Below are 25,423 nucleotides of genomic sequence, written 5' to 3'. Positions count from 1 at the left end.
AGTCGTTTCAAGTTTTGGTACTGTTATGAGGGATCAGTCGGCGATGTATTTGATGGGTTCAAAGCACAGTAAAAGCTTTCATAGTTTCTATTATTTTTTTTTAAATTATTTTATTCTTCTAGCACACCAAAGATTAAAACTGTCAGTGTTCTTTATTTGTTAAAAGGATCAGTAACATAAAATCTATTGGTTCTCGAAAATGAGCTGGGAACAAACTGACCACACATTAGTGGACAAAACATTACAAATATTCAGAAGGGTCTTTTTTAACCTCCTATTTTTAGATCTGGCATTAGCAAAAAAATGTATTTTATAAAAATTATCCAGCCAGCCCTCTTCTTCCACTGATCTGTTGTGTAATTGACATTTTTCTTCGATTCACTACAGCACACTGTATGGAGCTATAGATCAGCCCACTGTACAATTGGCTAACTTCACTGTGAGTTAGGATATTCTGCTCTTTCACAAGGAGCACAGTCACACACAAAGTAGTTCTGATCAGTGCCAGGGATAACTAGGGAAATACATGCTTTATGAAATTAAAAACTATTTTCTTTTTCCCAATATTTTTGTTTAATGGTGGGTCTTCTGCAGCCCAACTAACAATAAAGTTTGCTAAAATTATGACAAAACAAACATTGACAAAGCCAAAAGGCTTGCATCTGGCCTCAGTTCTACTGGATTTGCCAATGTTTGTTTACAATCTGCGGTCAAAATATGTATGACTGTTTATTTTTAAAAGTGCACAGGACATTTAGAAGTGGTATGTTCATCATGCTTAATAACCCTTGTGATGCATGATCTTCAGGGAAGTGACTGTGAGAGTGCGTAGAAGCAGATTCCATAAGAGTTATCTGGCTTACTCTTCCTTAGTGCTTTGTGTAAGGGCCCTGAAACAGCCTGGTGCTTCATGTTGACATTATGAGCATGTGTTCAACATAAAAAAGTAGTAGGCCTTTCTTCAATTTGATGTTACTGTTTTTATTAAATTATGAGCTGTTAGCCTTAGGGTGGTCTTCCCCCAAACATTTTGTCTTCACCCCTCCTAGTTTTTGCTGAACCATTTTTTGTTGGCCTTAGGCCTCTGTGCACTGTACCAGTGCTAATGTGCTTGTGATCTCTCCCCTAAACAGAGTAGAATTGGCTTGTACCCAATTGGCACCCAATTGGCACATTTATTTACTTGTAAGTTCCTAGTAAAGTGGTATCCTATGTACCCTGGGCCGCAGCTACTGGTGGGCCTCCAACACTGATTGTGCCACCCACCTAACAAGCCCTGTAAACCATGTCCCAGGCCAGCCATTTCAGTTGTGTGTGTGCAGTTTTAAACTGCCATTTCGATCTGTTAAAATAATCCTTTTTAGTAGACCCCAAGCTTCCTTTTTAATACATATATGTCGCCCCTATGGTAAGCCTTGAATAGCTCAGAGGGCAGGGTGCAGAGTATTTAAAAAGATGGACACATTATTTTAAGTTTGACTTTTTCTTGTAGTGAAAAATACTTAAACTTGAGGCCTACCTCTCCCATAGGGTAACATTGGGTTGCCTTATTACATTTAATAAATGATAACTTTCAATTGGGGGCAGGTAGACAGGCCGGTAAGTAGGTTGAGTTTGGTGTCTAGAAAATTTTAATTAAAAGCCCTCTTTAATGGTAATGTCAGATTTTGTGTCACATTTCTGAAAATGGCAGTTTTAGAAAGTTGGAATTTTCTTGTCCTAACCATTTGGGAGCATATTTATACTCTGTTTGTGGTGAACTTGCATCATTTTTCTTTACGCAAATTCAGCGCAAACTTAACTCCATATTTATATTTTGACACTAGACCCATCTAGCGTAAAAAAAATCGAGTTAACGTAATTTTTTGGATGCGTGAAACCACCTTGTGTCAATGAGATGCAAGGTAGGCGTTCCCGTCCAAAAAATGACTCAAAGCCCCTAGCACCTTATTTATCCTCCCGTGCAAAAAAGGTACACGGGTGCCTAAATAATGGCGCTAAGCCTGCTTACCGCCATTATTTAAAACCTGAGTCAGAGCAGGCATTAGGTGTACTGTGGACCCATTTCCATAGTCAAACACCATGGAAAGGGCCCACAGGTGCCCACCCCAAGCCCCAGGAACACCGCCACCCACACCAGAGGATGGTGGACCCTATCCCAGGTAAGTAGGGTAAGTATTGGTAAGTATTTTTTCCTGCATGGCACTGGGTACAAAGGCCATGCCCAGGGGACGCTGGTCCCCTGTGCTAGCCATTGGGGTGGTGGGCATGATTCCTGTCTTTCATAAGACAGGAGTCATGTGGTATGGACGGTTTTGCGCCAGGAAATGATTCTAGGCTGGTTAACAGCACTTTTGCCTCTAACCAGCCTAGCGTCTTTTTTTAAGGCAAAACCCCTTCCCCCGTACCACCACCCTCAACCGGCTAACGTAATTTTTCCTGATGCTAGCCCACCCTTAGCACCGGCTTGTGGGATTCCATAAATTTAGTATTCGGCTGGCGCTTTGGGATGAGGCTATACTTTTTGCACAAAACTGTGTTTGCACAGTTTTGTGGCAAAGAGTATAATATGGGCCTTAGTAGCCTGTCCCTGGGCCTCATGAGTAGGTTTATCTGGCTGTTGGTCTTTTTGTATTGTTTCCAGACAGTGAGACAAAGGAAGGATAGGTGTTGGCAAGATGGGCCACTCTAATTTGACACAGAGGAGGAAGAAACATCACTTACAATGCAGTCAATGCAACGCAATGCATTTACCACGCTGCCATCGCCACCCATATGCATTTAGCACGAACGCCTTTACTATGCATATGCGGTTTAGCTTTCCATGGGCGGAACAGGCAGGAGCAGAGGAGAGAGTAAGTGGGGCTGGGGTTGGGAGAGGTTGGGAAAGTTTTAAGGGCAGGGTCGTGGGTCGGGGTAGTTTTTAGGACAGGACAGATTAGGTTTTAGGGTTCAGGGCAGGGGCTGGGGGTTGAGGTTGTTTTTAGGACAGGTGAGGTAGGTTTTAGGGTTTAGGGTGGGGGTCAAGATACTTTTTAGGAGAGGGTAGGTTTTAGGTCGGGGTTGGGGTAGTTGTTAAGACAGGGCGGGTAGGTTTTTTGGGTGATGGCCAGTGGTGGGGGGTCAGGTCGTTTTTTAGGTCAGGGTGGAGTAGGTTTTAGGGTTCAGGGTGGGGCGAGGGTCAGGGTAGTTGTTAAGACAGGGCGGGTAGGTTTTAGGTTTCAGGGCAGGGGTTGGGGTAGTTTTTTTGTTTTTAGGACAGGGCAGGGTTACATTTAGAGCTTGGGGTGGGGAGGTTAGGGGAGTTTTTAGGACAGGGGGAAGTAGGTTTTAGAGTTCAGGGCAGGGGTCCTGGTAGTTTGTAGGACAGGGCCGGGTAGGTTTTAGGATTCAAGGTAGGAGTGGGGGGTTGAGTAGTTTTTACGACAGGGTGGGGTAGAATTTAGGGGTCATGGGGGTCAGGGTAGTTTATAGTTCGGGCAGGGATAATTTTAAGGCTTAGGGAAGGGGGAATGGACGTTTTTAGGACAGGGTGAGGTAGGTTTTAGGGTTCAGGACGGGGGTGGTGGGGGCAGGGTCGTTTTTAAGACAGGGAGGGGTAGGTTTTTCAGTTCAGGGCAGGGAGGTAGGGGTAGTTGTTAGGAGCGGTGGAGTAGGTTTTAGGGTTCATGGCGGTGTGGGGGTCACTGTAGTTTTTAGGATAGGGCAGAATTGCTTTTAAGGCTTAGTACGGGAGCGGGGTAGTTTTAGGACAAGGCTGGTTAGGTTTTAGGGTTTAGGGCAGGAGCTGGGATCAGGGTTGTTTTTAGGACAGGACAGGGCATTTTTAAGGGCTAGGTGTGCTGGATTGCAGATTATGGTATCAGGTGTAAGGGGGCATGGCGGGGGACAATTTATCACACATGTTCCTTTACCAAACATGCTTTTACCACAAAATTTGTGGTAAAGGAATGTGTGGTAAAGATGCGGTCCTTGTTGAGACCGCGTTCTTAAGGCATGCATGGTTCAGGCATGCCTGATTCCATCATACAACCCAGGGGAGGAGCTGCCACCTGCCACAGTTGCACATCACAAAGACTCTGCCTGAACACACTCTCTAAGAAATTGTCTCCAGACTTTTGTTTCCCCAGACAAGCCAGGGCAGGGTAGAAAGGATGTCCAGCACCTCAGGGGTGGGGAAAGCTCCAGAACCTTCTCCGATTTCAAAGTGGGTACCAGGTACAAATAATGGACCCTCACACCTAACTCTTCAGTACACATCTGGACCTGTGGAAGAATCAGAAGAAAGACTGCTTTGCTGCAAGTAGGACTGCAACTCTTCTGCTCTTCTGTGCTGCCAGCTGCCCCCTGCCTGAGTGAGAAGGACAGGACAAACATTTTGAATCCGGGACCACAAGAGTGACTCCAAGGGCTAGTTGGCTTGCCTCCTGATCAGAGACTCAGTGACAGAAACAGGCTCCAACAATATTGTACCCAGCACCAGAACTCTGCCACCTGTGATTCCTGCCCTTCCAGGTGATCTCACCCCAGTCCTGGACCCTTGGAAGATGGCCTGAAGGTGCCGTGCCAGCCCAGCTCTGGTCTCAGCAGAACCAATGCAGCATGACCCATCACATCCCACAAAATCTGCATTGGAACCGCAGTGCAATGCGTCGTCTCACAAAACTCTGTATCAGGATTGCAGTGAGATGTATCCCTGACACATTGCAGCCCTGATGCATCCCAGCCTGTGGCTTCATTGGAACCATCTGATGCCTGGCGCATCCTTGACGCTGTTCTTTGCATCATAAGCCCCTCATTGACAGCATCCTCAATGATGAATCAGGGCCTTAAATTGCAATCTTGAAGTTTCCCTGAACCATTGCTACAAGACGCATCACCATACCAGGCCCTTAAATCATCTTGAATGCGCAGCACATCCTCAACACGGAATCACCAACACTCTGCAGCTGGGATTTAAGATACTCCTGTCCAGCAGCCTAACTGGGTCCCAGTAGCTGGCCTTTGCTCCATCATGGTCAGCTTGAACTTGTGACTTTGTCCCAGTTGAGCACAACCAGATTACCACAGATGGCGCTTTGGGATTTTGGCACTATTTTAACATACATCTTTAAATTTGGATATCTCTGTTTCTACTGATTGGATTTTTGTCATTTTGTTCTTAAATTATGTATTACATTTTATTAAATTTTTCTTAAATTGATGTGGGATTTTTCTTGTGTTGTGTTTTCACTTTATTGCTGTTTGACTGGGTGCATAAATACTTTACACATTGCCTCCATGTGAAGCCTGAGTGATTGTGCAAAGCGACAGTGGGCTCAGCACAGGTTAATTTGGGGAATCATGGAACTAACAGGGGATTGTGGTTGCTGTTTCAGTACGGTTTTAACCCCCCTCAACCAGTAACCCAGTTTCAAACATGAGTTATTAGCAAATTAGCCCTTTAAAAATTGTCAAAATCCTCCTTCTCTGGTATGTTCTTTGGTATGCTCCTTATCATTACTTATCTACAGATTAATCATTTTTATGCATTATTGGGTATTGCTTTCCACAGCTAATTCTCAACCTTATAAAACATTAAGGCAAACGTTAGCAAATTAATCAGATATAGCTATTTGATGGGTGAAATTGCTCCTTCAATAACTGGGTGAATGCAAGGATTAGTGGTGAATAAGTGAATGCATAGATGGATGTGTTCACTTCTAGAAGATTGGGAGTCAGGGTTTTCAGGAGGGATATGAAGAAGCTCCTCACTGACCTGCGGCAATGAGGTTTCAGCAATTGCTACACTGGTGAAGATAACATCAGGGTCCCATTCAGGGATAGGGAAACAGACACCATAAACACCAGAGGAACGAGAATCAAGAAAAATGGTAAATACTTGGAACATTGTGGAATCGCAAAACCCTGTATTTTCACTACTTTATTTGCTGTCCTAAGTACTCGATTTTCTCAATGCTATCATCCATTTGTGGAATCTGGCAGGTCATAAAACAAAATAGAGGAACAGCTAGGACTGACGAACTAGAACAAGAATCAGGGACTCAGGTGCCAGGGGTCAACACCTAGATGTCAGGTTAGAATTCTGTTGAATTAAAAGAGATGGTAAAAATGACAACAGGCAGGAAGCAAGTGAAGTTAAATATCTACAGTGTGTCAGAAGTAAAGAGGCTGTAGTACAGCTGGACTGACAAGGTTCTCCAGAGTCAGTGATAGCTGCAAAAACACTAGATTCTCTTTTCTATTATTTTACTGTTGTAGTACAACTGTTCCAGCCCACTCCCGCCCTAGACAGTCTGTTCTCTGGTGCGTGTACTTCTGTTCATGTCAGAGGGAGGAGGAGCCAGAGCAGAATCAACATTTGCTACCTTGCATTGCAATAGACCTGAATTCCTTCTAGTCACTTCTGCTAAGCAGGATGCCACAGCAAGAACAGCCCAGTCCTTCATAAAAGCCACTATCTCCACCCACTTAGACAAAATAATTTTCCCCGGCCCTGAGGCATGCTGTCTTTCATATCCACCCAAGGAGCGTTTATGTGCATGATTGTATAGGAACCTTGGTCAGTGTTCGGAGTAAAAGGGAAAATTTGGTAGGTGTGTGAACGCTGAATTTGTACTAATACCTATTCATGTATTCTAAATTTTGAATCTGCATGGAAAACGAAGTAATATACAAAATAATCCACAACTTAGAAAATGTGCCTACTTGAGTGGCCCCCAGTAATCATGAATTGTCTTTATTAATTGCTTATTAATATGAAATGATGTGCTAATGTTTAGATTAATGAACTAGTATGTTATATGTTATGTGTTCCTCCAAGCACAGTCAAAAGGTCCCTCGAACCTCTAACACGTCCACTTATGAATTAAAGATAAGAAACCAAATAAGGTCAGACGCGATAACAGAGGTGGTAGCAGAGTATGATGGTTTGTCTCCTTAAGAGCCCATCGTAAATGCCTGGTGCATGGTTAGTCTTCTTAAGAGCCCATCATAAAAGGCCAAATTGCATTTTCCCTCTAGAGAAGGTAAGAGAGTAGGATGGTTGTGTCTCCTTAAGAGGCCACCACAAGTGTTTGCACTTGAGAATAAGCTGGTACCCAGATATTGTAGTGGGGTAATGGTTAGTCCCCTAAAGAGAGAAAATAATTTGCACATTGTTTAAGAGAAATTGGTGAAAGTTCAGATTTTCAGATTGGATTAAACAAAGTGGAGATAAAATGTGTCCATAGGAACTTAGAATGACTTTCCCAGAACCTTGGTGCTTGCCAATGGTTGTTTGAGGATGTTCTCGGTGTTCTAGCATCAGTGTGAATGAAATAGGTTTTGTGCTTGCACCTCTTATGCAAATCTCAGGTGAATTGTGATGTTTGTGAGTGTTTAGGGCATTTGCGTACTTCAAATGAAGTTGTGGAAGGAGTTGCATACTCCTAAGTGTGACAGTAGGGAAGTCATCGAACTTCGCATGTGTGTGGCGCTTTGTGCTCAAAAATTGTCCTTGTGGTTGTTGGTATACCGACCCTGCGAGGTCTGAGACTCCGGAGTATATTGAAAAGTGTATGAGACACTTGGGCCCATATATATATTTTTGTAGCCCCACATTTGTGTAATTTTTTTATGCAAAAGCAGCGCAAACTTACAAAAGACAATGTTATATATATATATATATATATATATATATATATATATATATATATATATATCATTATATATATTAAATACAATTATATTTGTAAGTTTGCGCCACTTTTGCTTCAAAATATTACGCAAATGCAGCGCTAAAAAAGTATAAATATGGGCCTTGGTTTTTGTTATAATTTGTATGGTTTAATAGGTCATTCGGGCGTGGTTGACAAACTCTAGCGTGCGTGTTAAAGTGAGTGAAAGGGTTTTGTCTGAGATCTGGCAAGTCATATCTGCACCAGGACAGACCCACTGAACAGTTGAGAGTAAAATTTGCAGGTCGAATTTTGCTTGTGAATCAGGAAAACTGAGAAATAAAGAGTAGCTGTTGAGCAAAAGGCCGTCGGTAAAAAATCTGTAAGGTTTCTGAAGCGATTGTGTTACCCTACCTGTAGTAAACGGACAAAATGGGTCTTGATTTTGTTTAGTGCTCACAATAAATTTTACATTAGTTCTGCGTGAGACCGAGTTTAGGAGGACAAGCAGAAAGACTTTGTCAACCGCTGTACATGTGAGTGTGACGTCATTAGGGCCGTGCTGGGATAGGTCGGTTAGTGAGAAGGGTCATGCACGGATTGGCGGACAACCGTGAAGCATCATTGTTTAAGGTTGGCGAAAAGGATTTTGGAATTGAAAGTCACTTCCTAATTTGATTAAAATTAGTGTGAAATCACAGAAGATGACATTTTTCAAAGCTTTAAAGAGTGCCCTAAGGAGAGATATGTATCTTTCAACGTGAATAGGAGAAATTACACCGCCAAAGGGTACACCCGCCTATATTGTATTCGAAGAGAAGAGTGCTGCGCCATGTCTTTGGCTGAAACAATGGTGCAAAGTGACAGAGAAAGATGGGGGTTTAGCGTTCTCTGCCCACGAAACATTTTATTTGAGGAGCCTAGAGAATTTGAGGAGAGTATGGTATGACGTAATGAAATATTACTATAAGTTGATTGAGTTTTTGAAAACGAGAATTTCGCCCAAGAACAGTGACTGGCAGAGAAAAGACAGGACAGCCCAGGAAGCGAAAGCATCAATACATGTATATTACAAAAGTTTGTTGCATGCGTTCAAACATTACACTGGTACAGAGACAATTCAGCCAAAAGATATGATTCATTTCGTTTTCAGATTCATTGAAGGATTGAGACCTGAAATCAGCCAGATGATTAAGAATTATTTGATTTGCTGGCAAGCAAAGTCGATTGATGAGGTATTGCAATACACAAAGTACTGTAGTGATGAGATGAGTTAAAGCAGAGAAAGTTGAAGGAAAAGGTAATGGTGATGCAGATAAAGCGGCACAAACAGTGACATCAATTATTTTCAAAGCATGATAGGACCGAGAATGAAAGGTCATAAGCCAAATTTCCAAAACAATGTGAATCAGATGCAAGGTTTTCAGCCCATGCAACAAGTGCCAATGACATGTTTGCAGATGCCCCAGTCGCAGCAAATGCAACCACAAGTTCCAATGGGACCTAGACTGCAAATTCAAATACCTCAAGCCCCAATGGAGCAGCACCATGTGATGCTTCCTCAGCAGGTCAAAGGTTTAATCAGAGTAATAACACAGTGAACCTCACCCGAAACCTTACCACCGCCAAAACCAACCACCATACTGGACTCCTTGACACCGCCACATGGATGACAGCAAACCACCTCAAGCTCAACTCCAACAAAACCGAAATCATCATCTTCGGCCCCAACAAAACCATATGGGACAACTCCTGGTGGCCCACCACCCTATGTCCCCCACCAACAACCGCAAACCACGCATGCAACCTCGGCATCATCCTGGACCCCTCCCTCTCCATGACCCAGCAAATCCATGATCCATGACCCAGCAAATCAACGCCATCACCTACTCCTGTTTCAACACCCTCCGCATACTGCGAAAAACCTTCAAATGGATTCCTTTAGAGACCAGAAAGACCGTCCCCCATGCACTCATCAGCACCAGGCTAGACTATGGAAACTCCCTCTACGCCAGCACCACACTCAAACTCAAACTCCAGAGGATCCAGAACGCAGCCTCCCGCCTCATCCTGGACCTCCCACGACATGAGCACATCTCCTCACATCTCCGCACATCTCCTCACACCTCAGATCCCTTCACTGGCTTCCGATCGACAAGAGGATCACCTTCAAAATCCTCATCCATGCACACAAATCCCTCCACAACACTGGACCAACCTACCTCAAAAAAAGAGTGAACTTCCACACTCTGACTCGCCACCTCCGCTCCGCCGACCTCGCACTAGCCACAGTCCCCCGCATCCAACTCACCACCACCGGAGGCAGATCCTTCTACTACCTTGCCCCCAAGGCCTGGAACTCCCTCCCCACCAACCTCCGCAAGACTCAGAACCTCCTGCTCTTCAGAAAAAACCTCAAGACGTGGCTGTTCGAACAGTAAGCGTTATTGTGTAAAACGAGATGCTCAATTACTTGCTCAAATGATGGAATTGAAATCCAGACAAACAGTGAATATGAGGATAACCCGACTCCAGCGACAGATTGTGAGGCAGTGAATGAGGAGTAACCTTTGATTAGCTTCTTTCCGGTTTTCACAGGGAGAGATCTTCCTTCTGACTTACAGGGAACAGTTAAAATGAAAGTGTGTTTTTTTTTTTTACAGGAAAAGACATTTGTCTAATAAAAGGGGTTGAGCCAGTTAAGGTTGCAGTCAAGCCAAACAAGATTTTTCCCCAGATTCCTCAGTACCCTATGAAACTTGAAGGGATCGCCCCCCATAATTGCAGAATTTGTAAGCCAAGGAGTTTTACATGTACTCACCAATAATGGGATTGTGAAAGCCCTGTGGGAAATTTCAAATTGTCCAGGATTTGAGAAAAGTAAATTACATTGTAATTAAATGTTGTCCCGTAGTGCCAAATCCAGCAGTGATTTTGTTTCAAATCCCATGCAATGCTGAATGGTTTACTGTACTAGACCTGTCACAAGCATGTTTTCTGTACCTCTTTCTGAGGATAGTCAATTTCTTTTCTGTTCCAAATTTTTGGATCGAGTATACTTTTGGTGTTGAATTCCTCAAGGGTTCTCAGAGTCACCCTCTATTTTCAACAAGATTTTGAAAAAGAACCTGGAGTCATTGGAAATTGACTTTCCAGTCGACATTGGTGCAGTAAATTGATGATTTGTTGATTGCATCCAAAACAAAAGAAGAATGCAAGACTGATACAATTGCCTTACTGAATCATTTAGGTAAGAATGGTCATAAAGTGTCCCTAGTGAAATTACAGTACTGTCAGAAAGAGGTGAAATATTTGGGTCACCTAATTGAGAAAGTAATTAGGAAAATCTCTGAAGAAAGTGTTACAGCCATATTGCAGATGAATCCACCAGCCACACAGAGAGATGCCAGGATGTTTTTGGGAATGGTAATCTATTGTTGCCAGTGGATTCTCAACTTTTCAGTAATTTCAAAACCATTCAGAACTGACTCACAAAGGAGTTACTGATCCCTTAGTCTCACATCAAGCCTGTATAAGAGCAATTTCGGAGCTGAGAGAAAGTCTGTGCAAACCCTTGGCTTTGGGAAAGCCTGACTACACAAAACCCTTTACTTTGTTTTGTCATGAGCGTGATGCAAGTTCATTGTCTGTCTTGACTCAAGTCCATGGTGGTGTAAACTGCCCAGTAGCATATTTTCAGCTACTTTGGACCCAGTTGCAGCAGCTTTACCAGGCTGTCTGTGTTAAGTCGCTGCAGTAAGATTGAGCCTTACACAAAGTGAAAGCATTGTGATGGGACACCCTCAGAAGGTTATTGTCCCTCACTCCATTGACGTTTTACTAACCAGAATCAAAACGCAGTACTTTACAGGTGCCAGGCTGACTCGTTATGAGACGAACATCCTGGGGTCCCCAAATGTGTAATTGGAAAGGTGTACAGTGCTTAACCCAGCAACCTTACTCCCGAAAGATAATGTTGAAACTGACAAATTGGAAGAAGTTGAACATGATCGTCTCGAAGTAACTGATCTGTGCACAAAACCGAGACCTGATATTAGAGATACCCGATTGGAGGAAAATGACCAAATTATTTTTGTCAATGGTTCCTGTTTAAGAGACAACACGGGAATAATGAGAGCAGGATATGCCGTGTGAACCATTTCTGGCATACTTAAAAGCGTCTTGGCTTCGAGGAGTATACTCTGCACAAGTGGTGGAACTGGTAGCCCTTAATAGAGCATGCCATGTTTCTGCACAGCTTAAAGTTACCATCTATATGGACAGCCAGTATGGATTTGGAATAGTCCGTGATTTTGGCCAGCTGTGGTCACAGAGAAGATTCCTGGCCTCTTCTGGTTCACTAGTCGGAAATGGCGAGAGAATTCATGAATTGTTACAAGCTATTCAAAAGCCTGAGAGGATTGCCGTGGTGAAATGCAGTGCACGCCTGAAATCACAAGATTTTGGGTTAATGGGAAATGGATATGCGGATCAAGCCGCAAGGATTTGCACATTGAACTGTATATCGTTCAAAGATAAATGGGAATTGTTATCTGATGAAGACAAGATGTGCCTGAGTTATGCAATACATGTTGTAGATACCTTGGAAGAATTGAAAGCTTTGCAGGATAATGTTGACAAAGGGGAAAAAAAGACTTGGATCAAATTAAAATGTGTTCAGCGTGAAGATGATGCTTGGATTTCAGGGGAGGGACAATTGGTTTTGCCAAATAGTTTTCTGACTCAAATGGCTATAAATTATCATGGTCAAGCACATGTTGGGAGGAATGCTATGATTCGAGTGTTTGGACAATATTGGTTCAATCCAAAGTTTAGACAGGTTGCCAAAGAAGTTTGCTATTGTTGCATCATTTGCCAGCAAATGAACGTGGGGAAAGGGACAGTGGTCAATTTGAGCCACATTAGAAGAAGCAGGAGGTCCATTTAGCGGAATGCAGATAGATTTCATTGAGATGCCTGTGTGTGGAGGATTGAGATATGTGTTGGTGATTGTTTGCATCTTTAACCATTGAACTGAAGCTTACCCTACATGAAGATATGATAGCCTTACAGTAGCAAAATTACTGCTTAGGGAACTGATACCACGGTTTGGGTTTCCGGTCTATTTAGAATCAGAAAGAGGAAGTCACTTCAACAATGAAGTAATTAAATTACTATGTTCAGCTGTAAACATTGAACAGAAGTTGCATTGTAGCTACCGCCCGAAGCATAAGGACTTGTGCAGCAAATGAATGGTATTTTGAAATCAAGAATGGTGAAAATGTGTGCGTTCACAAATCTGAAATGGCCCGACGCACTGCCGCTAGTTCTGATGACTATGAGGAACACACCCAACAGGAAGACAGGACTGTCACTGCATGAGATCCTCATGCGCAGAGCAATGAGGTTGCCAGCAGTTCTTGCAAATGCTCTTGTGAACATAACAGATGATATGGTGTTGGACGTCTGGCTGATGTGGTTCGCTCTTTCTCTCATCAGGTGGAAGCTACCACACTGCAACTGTCTCAAGATCAAGGACACAACCTGAGAGCAGGTGACTGGGTTGTGATCAGAAGGCACGTGAGGAAGACGTGTTGGAGACTTGGTGGAAAGGTCCCTACCATTTGTAAAGCATAGTCTAAGGACCAGTATCAGAAGTCTGATCACTACTACAGCTGCGAAGTGCGCTGGAGTTCTGAACTGGATCCACGCAAGCCATACGAGGAGAGTACCATGTCCGTTGGACAATGAAGATGAGTTGTTGAGAGTACCAACAACGTCCAGACCAACTCCAGATTTGGAGAGGGGAGAAGGAGAGACTGAGACTGAATCTGAGCAAATTGAAAGCTGTTCAGCCACTCCTGTGAGAGACGAATGAGAACACCCACAGGAAAGTGAAAGTGAATCAACCTCAACTTAGGTAGCAGGAGAGTCTATGAGGGCTTTCCCAGAAGCAGAAGGTTTTGAGAGACAAACAGAGAAAACAACAGACCCCGAGGGGGAAGGAGTTGAGGCGGATCAAAGCCAATGTGGTCTGACTCCTCCTGAACCAGTTGCAGGTCTGTCAAGAGAAAATCCTGCAGAGCAAGGACAAATTACAAGTCCGACTCTGAAAAGAGTGTTAACGAAAGGTCCACTGAAAGGAGATAAGTGGCTGAAGTCACAAGCAAAGAGAAAAGAAGCAATTTCAGTGACAACGATTTAGGAAGAAGTACACACAACAAGGAAAGATGACTTGAGCGATAGAGAGTTAAATGGAGATCAAAGATTGAAAAGAAAGAGAATTGCAAGTCGAAGGTACACTAGTCCTGCATGGGTGTATGCAACAAGAAGTGACTGGCAGAGTGAATTGGTCTTTTTGTTTTGATCGAGACATCCCAAGTCAATATTTAGGCACTTGAAGAGAATAAATGAACTGAACTGTTGAGAACTGTAAACTGAGAAAGTAAAAGAGACGATTGAAAGCAACTGGAAAATACTCTTTTTGATAACCTGATTTTGACAAATTACCAATTTTTGAAAAGGATCCTGGAAGAAAGACTGAAAGCTGTAAATAATTGCTAAAGAAGACTGAAGTTTTGTTTTAGATTTTTGCTGCATAGTCATAAATTTTCTCTTCTACTTTCGGATTCTTTTCAGATCATGAGTAACCTTAGCCAGTAGGGTAGGAAGAATAGGTGCTGTAAATATATGAGTATTGGTTTGGCGATTGTGTGCATGATATTGATTGTGGGTATGACTGTTCTCGACAGGAGTAAAGCCAACCATACTACACTCACAGGGGTAGAGAAGTTTAGGTTAAATGAGAAATATCTGCTCATAGATGGCACAAAAGGAGAACTTTCTTCTAATATTTTCCATAGCTTATTGAATGAGTATGTTGAGACGATGGATGCAAGAGACTGCTATGTTTGCACGCAGATTCCTTCATCAGTCGTGGAAGGAGTTACTTATCATAGTTTGCCCCTTACTTACGGATAAGTAGTCTGTTACGAACAAGATGCTATAACCAGGAGTACATTTAGTATTTCTATTCCAATTATGACGTAGTATTTTTGCTTGTCCCTATAATAATTACCTGAGTACAGTAGGTAAGGAAAACACCATAGAATTAGTGAGAGATTCTTCGAGCCTATGTTGACCTTTGGCACAGCTTATCCACACCGCCACAATTTAACATGCTTGCTTACGTCCATAGAAAAGAGCTACTTAGATCAGACAGATGATAGGAGAAAGGCATTAAAGGAGAAATTGGAAAAGGGCTTAGAGAAAAGGACATTTAGAAATTATTATGCATTTAGTGAGATAAAGACACAAGTAAGGTTAGCTTTAGATGTGCAACACGTAGGAAAGCTTTGTGTATATAGGCCTAAATCTAGAACTGATATGTTGTTTGTGGGAACGAGTGAATGCAGAAGTTTTTTTGTTTCAGAGTAAATGGACGTTCATGTTGAATGTACAGGATCCAGCAATTCCAGGAGTTTATTACATCTCTGGACCAAATGCCTATCACCGTCTTCCAAGAGGATGGTATGGCACATGTTACCTGGGGATAGTTTTCCCAAAGATATTTCAGATAGAGAACTTGAATAAATTACCTAAAATGAATGACTTACATCATGTTTGACAAAAGCAAGAATCATATTCTGGCATAGTTGGAGACATATTTGGAGCAATAATTCCTTCATTACGAATTTTTCTGAATGTATTGAAAATTTGAAAGTTGTCTACTATTGTTGATAACATTCTGGCAAATTTTTCAGGAGCCATGATCCTAATGGATACAGAAATGGCTGCGGTAAGATCTATGACTCTTCAGAACAGCCTTGTTTTCGACATTCTTTTAGCAAAGGATGGCAGACTTTGCAAAATGTTGAACTCGAAGCATTGTTGCTCAAACATTCCTGATAATACCAAAGACATTAGAGGCTTGATTAGCAATCTGACTAATGATAGTGCTGATTTGAAAGAGTTGAAAGAACCAAGAGTTTGGGAAAAAGTTGTCAAAGGATTTGCTTAAGTGGGAAATTGCCTTGGAAATCTGGGAAAGGGGATAATATTGAAAATAATACAAGGGATATTGATTATTGTGATTTCCATAATTGGAGCATGGTGAATATGTAAATGTTATCATGTAATTAAATTAAGGAAAATTAAAAAAGATCAGAGGAGGGAAGAAATTAAAATGGAAAAATATTTTGGGAAAATTCAAAAAGAGGAAGAAGACGTAGGGAAGACAAATTTTATCAGAGCAAAAATTTGTGTGGGAAGATGCAAGTGTGATGAGATATTTGGTCATCAGAGGAGGGATTGTGAACTCTGAATATTTCCTAATAAATATTCATGCATTCTAAATGTTGAATCTGCATGGAAAATGAATTAATATTTAAAATAATCCACGACTTGGAAAATGTGCCTACTTGAGTGGCAGTCAGCTATCACAAAGTGTCCTTATTAATTGCTTATTAAAATAAAATGATGTGCTAATGTTTAGATTAATGTAGTAGTATGTTATATGAATGATTACTTATTATGTGTTTGCTTTATTAATTGTAGGCCTAAGTTAGCGAAGTCTTGGGCCTAGTTGCACAGCCTCATGTTAAGTTCCACTGCTTAAATAATTCACATAAGATAGCTGTTTAGAGAAATGAATACTTCCATTCATGGTTTCTTTTCCCATAAGAACTGCACGCTCGAATATGCTGTATTAGCTATTGTTACAATGTAAAGTTTAGTGTGTGTGAAAGCAATGTTCCCAGGAGCTAACAATGGATTCACTGACTGAAGGACAGAGAGATACAAAATTGTTACCTGTCGAATCTAACAATGGGAACAGGAGAAAAGGAGCCAATCGTCGACATGTCAAAGACAGTTTAGTTATATCTTAGATTTGAAGTTCTACTTTCATTTGGACTAAATGTAAACATACGATTCTTTGACCAATGGCAATGTGGGAGGAGTTTTAAATGATTTTAACTTAGCCTGACCGCACCGAGGAAAGAGAGACATTTTCACGGTTTCCTTCTCCATCGATGAGGTGTATTTACCTTGATGCCTTACTTAGAAAATACTATGGGGCATATTTATACTCCGTTTGCGCCGAATTTGCGTCGTTTTTTTCGACGCAAATTCGACGCAAAACTAACTCCATATTTATACTTTGGCGTTAGACGCGTCTAGCGCCAAAGTTCATGGAATTAGCGTCATTTTTTTGCGTGAACACCTTCCTTGCGTTAATGATATGCAAGGTAGGCGTTCACGTCTTAAAAAATGACTGCGATGCTATTGCGTCGGATTTATACTCCCGGGCAAAAATGACGCCCTGGAGTGGGCGGGTCTAAAAAACCCGCATTTGCGCCGGATTTTAGCGCCTGGGTCAGGGCAGGCGTTAAGGGACCTGTGGGCTCAGAATGAGCCCAGAGGTGCCCTCCCCTGCCCCCAGGGACACCCCCTGCCACCCTTGCCCACCCCAGGAGGACACCCAAGGATGGAGGGACCCACCCCAGGGACATTAAGGTAAGTCCAGGTAAGTATTTGTTTGTATTTTTTTTTGTGGAATAGGGGGGCCTGATTTGTGCCCCCCTACATGCCACTATGCCCAATGACCATGCCCAGGGGACAGAAGTCCCCTGGGCATGGCCATTGGGTAAGGGGGCATGACTCCTGTCTTTGCTAAGACAGGAGTAATTTCAATGGGGGTTGGGCGTCGTAAAAAAATGGCGCAAATCGGGTTAAGACGATTTTTTTGCCTCAGCCTGACTTGCCCCATTTTTGGACGCCCAAACGCCATTTTTCCCTACGCCGGCGCTGCCTGGTGTACGTGGTTTTTTTTCACGCACACCAGGCAGCGTCGGTCGGCTAACGCCGGCTAACGCCATTCAATAAATACGGCGCCCGCATGGTGCTTCAGAATGGCGTTAGCCGGCGCTAATTTTTTTGCCGCAAAACTGCGTTAGCGCAGTTTTGCGTCAAAAAGTATAAATATGGGCCTATGTTTAGCTTTATTGCTTAAACTTCTGATACTGGTCCTTAGACTATGCTTTACAAATGGTTTGGATAGCGTAGAGTCCCCTGTTTGGAACCATTTCCTTTCATGGTTCAATGCTGATGCTGACCAAACAGATGTCCAATTGACGAAGACAGTCGTAGATTGCTGATCCATAATGAGGAGCGGTATTAATCAAATGTTATTGTGTTTAATGCAATTTGCCTTTTGTTTCTAGGTGCCAACCGCAAATTTTCATAGAGCCATAGTTAGATGTTTTTCCAAATTTATGTTGACTAAATAATTTTGCATGAAGCCTAAACATGCTATTCTAATCAGAAGGTTAGCTAGGAGACCCACAGAAAATATTTGCTAAATATTAACAACAGTTGATGTTGTTTCTTTGCTGAATCTAAAAGCATGGTATTTCCATTGCGCAGTTATTCTTGTTAGTGATTTGTACTGTAATTCTAGAGTGCGTAACAATACATGCTTTGGTTACATTGAAATTCTTTCAAAGATTTGGTGAACCGGTGTTATTTCTGTATTTGTACCATCTGATTTTGAGACTATGTTATGTGATATTAGCATTGTTATCATGTAATTAAATTAAGGAAAATTAAAAAAGATCAGAGGAGGGAAGAAATTAAAATGGAAAAATATTTTGGGAAAATTCAAAAAGAGGAAGAAGACGTAGGGAAGACAAATTTTAGCAGAGCAAAAATTTGTGTGGGAAGATGCAAGTGTGATGACATATTTGGTCATCAGAGGAGGGATTGTGAACTCTGAATATTTACTAATAAATGTTCATGCATTCTAAATGTTGAATCTGCATGGAAAATGAATTAATATTTAAAATAATCCACGACTTGGAAAATGTGCCTACTTGAGTGGCAGTCAGCTATCACAAAGTGTCCTTATTACTTGCTTATTAAAATGAAATGATGTGCTAATGTTTAGATTAATATAGTAGTATGTTATATGAATGATTACTTATTATGTGTTTGCTTTATTAATTGTAGGCCTTAAGTTAGCGAAGTCTTGTGCCTAGTTGCACAGCCTCATGTTAAGTTCCACTGCTTAAATAATTCACATGAGATAGCTGTTTAGAGAAATGAATACTTCCATTCATGGTTTCTTTTCCCATGAGAACTGCACGCTCGAATATGCTGTATTAGCTATTGTTACAATGTAAAGTTTAGTGTGTGTGAAAGCAATGTTCCCAGGAGCTAACAATGGATTCACTGACTGAAGGACAGAGAGATACAAAATTGTTACCTGTCGAATCTAACAATGGGAACAGGAGAAAAGGAGCCAATCGTCGACATGTCAAAGACAGTTTAGTTATATCTTAGATTTGAAGTTCTACTTTCATTTGGACTAAATGTAAACATACGATTCTTTGACCAATGGCAATGTGGGAGGAGTTTTAAATGATTTTAACTTAGCCTGACCGCACCGAGGAAAGAGAGACATTTTCACGGTTTCCTTCTCCATCGATGAGGTGTATTTACCTTGATGCCTTACTTAGAAAATACTATGTTTAGCTTTATTGCTTAAACTTCTGATACTGGTCCTTAGACTATGCTTTACAAATGGATCGGATAGCGTAGAGTCCCCTGTTTCGAACCATTTCCTTTCATGGTTCAATGCTGATGCTGACCAAACAGATGTCCAATTGACGAAGAAGGTCGTAGATTGCTGATCCATAATGAGGAGCGGTATTAATCAAATGGTATTGTGTTTGATGCAATTTACCTTTTGTTTCTAGGTGCCAACCGCAAATTTTCATAGAGCCATAGTTAGATGTTTTTCCAAATTTGTGTTGACTAAATAATTTTGCATGAAGCCCAAACATGCTATTCTAATCAGAAGGTTAGCTAGGATACCCACAGAAAATATTTGCTAAATATTAACAACAGTTGATGTTGTTTCTTTGCTGAATCTAAAAGCATGGTATTTCCATTGCGTAGTTATTCTTGTTAGTGATTTGTACTGTAATTCTAGAGTGCGTAACAATACATGCTTTGGTTACATTGAAATTCTTTCAAAGATTTGGTGAACCGGTGTTATTTCTGTATTTGTACCATCTGATTTTGAGACTATGTTATGTGATATTAGCCATGTTAATATAGGGAAATAAACATTCTAACTTTTACATAAAGGTGTGGTTGTTCATGGCCGAAGGGGTCTTGGTGTGTGGAATTACTGACTCCATAGAACACTGATACTGTTGGTTGATATTTGTTATTGATTTGTATTGAAATTGAGTCCTAGGGTGGGAGTTACTCTAAGCGCAGTCAGAAGGTCCATCGAACCTCTAACGTATCCCCTTCTGAATTAAAGATAAGAAACCAAATATGGTCAAACGCGCTAACAGGTGTGATCCCTAACAAGATGGTTGGTTAATTGGGTGAGTGAGTAAATACATGGATGGAGTCAGGCAAGTTACACTAAATATATAAACCAAAGCCTCATCACAAAAGAGAATGCAATTAAAATACTGAAAATAAACAACACAATGCCAGTTCAACAGGGCTACTCACATTGGGTCAACAATGTCCATGAAATATAAAGAATTATCACCAGTATTCAACTGAAAGCATTACATTGAAACGGGCACAACATTGTCATAGATTTCAACAGTAGGTCAAGAATTAGCACCATTAAGCCATGAACAACATTGCGCTTGCGGTGGCCATGACTGTGCAGTGGATGGCCACATTCTGTCAAGGATTATCACCATTATGCCAGAAATCGTCACCTTAATGCCAGGACAGCATTTATGCCTGAAGCAGGTTCCATCATTCCATGGGTGTACATAGTACATGCATAGAAATAACATCATTTTGTTAGGGCATGTAGTATGTTTTGGACGCCCATGACCAAGCTACAGACTGTTTACAATGATTTGCAATTCTATTTATATTGTGCTTCAGATTCTGTCAAGAGCTAAAGAGCTTTAGTTGCACTGGAGCATGCAGGTTCATAAATTATGGACCACGAGGGAGGTCTAGAGGAACCAAGATTGACTTTGATCCTCAATTGGATAAAAAAAAATGTACTGCAGGCACCTCCTTGCCCAGATACGTCATACCCACATTAAGTCTCAGAAGGGTGCCTTATATTCCTTACATTCAACTACACATGCATGCAATGTCTAATGTGTAGCCCATCAAAAATGGACACCAAGGGCAAAGCCTCATAACATTAACTTTCTACAGCAAATACATGTATATGCGTTGCCAATGCTCCTCCTTCCTACACTCCCAGAAATGTTTCAAAATCATGGCACTTCCTTCCGAAAAAAGACCATGATGTATGATGCTTCTCAAATAGGCCGAAAACCCACAACAGAACCCTCAACATACTACAATAAGACACCATAAAACAACATCATAGGAATTCAACAGCACATCACAATAAAAACACACCACAACAAATAAAACAAAAACACAACACAAAAGCAATACAAACCTACAATTCACAAACACAGAATACAAATGCACTATTCGGTTGTTGTTTTCTTAGGGCCAGATGTATCAAGTGATTTTGCATTCTCAAACGGTGTGAATCGCAAAATTCGGCCGTTTGCGAATGCAAAAATGCCGTTCAGAATGTATGAAAGGCATTCACAGTGCAATTTTAAGGAATCGCTAAAATAGCAATTTCTTTAAAATTGCAACCCCATTTAGAGAATCGCAAATTGCGATTCTCTAAATAGGAAATCGCAAATAAGGAACCCTTATTTGCGATTTTTTAAGCACATGTATCAAGCATTTCCTAAATGTGAATTGGGCATTTAGGAAATGCAATTACAACAAACTAAAGTTTGGTGGTAACCATGTGCAAATATAAAAAATGCATTATAAATGCATTTTTAAAATTGACATTGTTGGAAAATGGGTTATTGGTAAGGGCAGGTAGGTACCTACACTTAGCAATAGGCCACTAACCTCCACTATGGTCCAGTTAGGTCTCAGTAAATTAAACCCAGCTTAACCCTGGGTAGCTTGGCAACGAGCGTCAAGGCTTAACTTAGGAGACAGAGTGTAAAGCATTCAAATATCACAAAACAGTAATTAAATAAAACACAGGAAACAGTTTAAAAATCCAAAACCAATTTATAAAAATAGATTATATTTTTATCTTTAAAATGACACCAAAACGAATAAAATCGGATAAGGGGAACCGGAGATATGAATTTTTAAAGAATTATTATTTTTTTAGCGCCTAGAAACAAAAAGCGCCAATCGGGTCATCTGGTTGCACCTCGACCGGGGCAAAGTCAAAGTTTAAGGCCGACCGCGATGGAGCCCTGCTCGGCTACAGGCCACGGGAGGCCTCGGTTAAAAGTTTACCTTCACACTTAGGGGGTTATTCTAACTTTGGAGGAGGTGTTAATCCGTCCCAAAAGTGACGGAAAAGTGACGGATTTACCACCAGCCGTATTACGAGTCCATTATATCCTATGGAACTTGTAATACGGCTGGTGGTATATCCGTCACTTTACCGTCACTTTTGGGACGGATTAACACTCCTCCAAAGTTAGAATAACCCCCTTAGTCTCTTTTTCGAAGATTTTTCTTCAGCGGGACGAACCTGCCAGTCCAATCCGACCTCCTGGAGCCCTTCTCCGGATACGCGATGCGGGAATCCTCGGTGGAGATTTTTACCTTCGGACTTAGTCGTTTTTTCGAGGTGAAAATCCTTCGACCGGGGTAAACCTGGATCTTGATCCGACGTCCATGGAGCCCTCCTCGGATACGCTGGCTGGGAGGTCCCGGTCAACTTTTTACCTTCGGACTTAGTCTCTTTTTCTGAGATTTTTCTTTACCGGGACGAACCAGCAAATCAGGCCGGGTCGCGGTTGAGGCAAGCCGGCTAGAGTTGCCGCGGCGGGTCGGTCCCTCTATGGAGCTTTTTTTCAAAAGTTGTCCAAACTTCTCCAAACTTCTGGGGCTTCTCCCAGATGTCCTTTTAAGGTTCTTTTGGGGTCCACAGCTCACCACAAGGGTCCAGAAGTTCTGAGATGGTCCTTGGGGGGTGCGGACTACAACTCTCAGAATGCACCTGGCGCAAACTCCTTTTTGGCCACTGGACAGTGGTCAGCTGGTCGCTTTCTTTAGGAGTTGGTGCAGGGGACTCTGGTTAGCAATTTTTCACCTGTAGCAAACAGGGAGTCCCTCCTTGAACCAGTTGAAGCCAGGCAAAGTCCTTTTTGTGGTGAAGCCCAAGTGTGCAGCTGGTGCAGTCCTTCTGAGTGCAGGTTCCAGGAGCAGGCCAGGGGTCTAGCAGGGCAGTCCTTCTTCTTCTGTTGTTCTTCCTTGTTGGATGTGGTAGGGAACTGAGCTGTGGGTGCAGGTCTGCCAGTTTTATACTTGCTCCTGGGTGAAAAGCAGGGGGGTCCTGGTTCTCCAATCAGGCGCAGGGTCCTTCCCCCTGTGATGACCACTTCCTGGGAAGTGTGCCAAAAATCAATCCCAGGAGGCAACATTCTCTAAAAATCCATCATGGCTGAATCTGATTTTTGGAGGTTACATCTGGCTGAGCCCACCCACTGGTGTGACTAAAAATCATAAACACACCCCTCTCCTGCCCTCTCCTAATCTAATCAGGGGGGCACTTAGTTGTCTGGGGTTGCAGGATGTGGGGGTGTTGCTGGTTGCTCCAAATGTCCTTCTCTGCCTTTGAAGACCAGTTTGGCAGCCCTCCCCCTTCCTGCTTCACCATCTGCTGAGGGGAGATTCCTTCCCACAGGCACATTCCTTTGTGTGAAGCCAGGCCACTTCACACCTCATCAAGGCAGCTTGGCCAAGCTACCAGAGCTGGCCAATCAGAGCACACCAGCAAAAACAATGCAGGGCTGAAATTGGCAACTTTTCAGGTAAAGTTTAAAACTCTTTACCTGAACAAGTTATATTAAATCCAACAACTGGAAGTTGTGGGATTTATTACAACAATTAATTTGATACCAAACTCTTGGTATGCATCATTTAAGGAGACTTTAAAAATTAAAATAAAGTCTCCCCATTCTAGCCTATGAAGGCCATTTACTACAATGAGGGAAAAACGAATTTGGCTGTTTTTACCTCACCAGGGCTTATAAAACTATTTTTATAAGGTCCCTGCTTATAGTTACATGGCACCCAGCCCGAGGGGCACATAGGGCACACCTTAGGGGTGACTTATATGTAAAAATAAGGTAGTTTAAGACTTTGGAACTTCTTTTAATTCCAAAGTCGAATTTGCATATAACTTTAATTTAAAAGCAGCCAGCAAGGCAGGCCTGCCTTTAAAATGACACTGGGCACCTCAGTAGTGCACCTTTGGGTGCACTACCTATGCTGTGGTCCCTAAACCTACATGCCCTACCATATATTAGGGACTTATAGGTAGGTTAACTTAGCCAATTATAATTAGCCTAATTTGCATATTGATTTTACACAGAGCCCAGGCCCTGGGACTGGTTAACAGTACCAGGGCACCATCAGACTCAGGAAAACACCAGCAAAAAGTGGAAAATGGGGGCAAAAAGTTAGGGGGCCTCTGCAATCAGCCCTGTTTTCTCACAGACATGTAGCACACACATGCCCCTAAAGCATGTGTGTGCTTCACATGTCCGTAAAAATATTTTTGGGGTGCAGCAGAGGGGCCTTAGGCCCCCAGCACCCTGGGATTTGCATTTCCTAATTTGCGAATTCCTAACTGGAATTCGCAATTTGGGAAATGCAAAAACATTCACAACAGACTCATAGGCGCAAATAGGGTCTGATTCTCTATTTGCGATTCGGTAATAGCATTTGCAAATTTTAAGAAATCACTATTACCGAATCGCAAAAATCCTACGTACCATTTTGCATTTCTTAAATAGCGATTTCTTAAAATTCGCTATTTAAGAAACGCAAATCGGTTTCTTGATTCATCTGGCCCTTAGTGTCTTGTTGCATTTTTGCTAATGGTACTGTGTTGTGCAACTCTCCTGTTATCGTTTTCTTCTCTGTTGGTTTTGTAGTAATGAACTTTTGCCTTCTTGGGCATTGTGGTGCTGCTGTTATTGTGTTTTGTGCTATGTCCTTTTGTTAGCTTGCAGTTTACTGCTTTGCTATATTTTTGTGTTGTGAGTGTAATGTTATTGTTCATGTGGTTTGCATTTTATATTGTTATTCTTGTATTGCTACTACAGAGTGTTGGTCTGTAGTAATTATTTTAATGTGATTTGTTGATTGTGTTGTTGTTCTTTTACACTCCTTATTGTCTCATTGTTGGAGTGTTGGTGTACTGTTGCTGTGTATAGTTGTTTTGCATTGTGTTGGTGTGTCATGTAGTTCACATTGACCTATTTTATCAAATTTTGTTTTGTGGTTCTCTGTGTGATGCTGGATTGTGATGTATTTTTGATGCAGTATTGTTATTGTGTTGTTTGAATATATGCATTTTGTGTTGCGTGGTGTGTTTTCTGTTGTCTTATTCTGTTGTTGCAGTTATATTTATGTTTTGTTATCTTGTACTAATACTTTGTTGTGTTTTCTGTTGTTTTGTGTGTAGTTCTGTATTTTTTTTTATTGTTGTTTCATTGAGTCTGTATTGTTGTTGGTGTTGTGCTATTGAAGCAATTTTATGTCATATTGTTGTGTTTTGTCACTGCTGTACCTCAGCTGCAGTTCATCAACAGTGAATGGCTGCACAACAATGTGCGGATTACAGTGTGATTTTAGGGGTGTTAGATCAGAGGCTTAATTTGGTGCTGTGATTTGGTAATGCAGTGGTAAAGGGTGGT

At 41.8% G+C, this 25,423-nt stretch overlaps 1 protein-coding gene across 2 annotated transcripts in view; it reads right to left on the bottom strand.

Moving 5' to 3' along the window:
• Window positions 1–25,423, bottom strand: part of TPD52L1 (TPD52 like 1) — a 943,512-nt gene that overhangs the window by 321,816 nt on the left and 596,273 nt on the right. The gene's annotated exons all lie outside the window — the stretch shown is intronic.

This window comes from Pleurodeles waltl, chromosome 5, assembly GCF_031143425.1.
Source record: "Pleurodeles waltl isolate 20211129_DDA chromosome 5, aPleWal1.hap1.20221129, whole genome shotgun sequence".
NCBI classification, from domain to species: domain Eukaryota; kingdom Metazoa; phylum Chordata; class Amphibia; order Caudata; family Salamandridae; genus Pleurodeles; species Pleurodeles waltl.
Note: the sequence above shows the minus strand (reverse complement) of the source record. Positions and strands in the feature narration are given on the sequence as shown.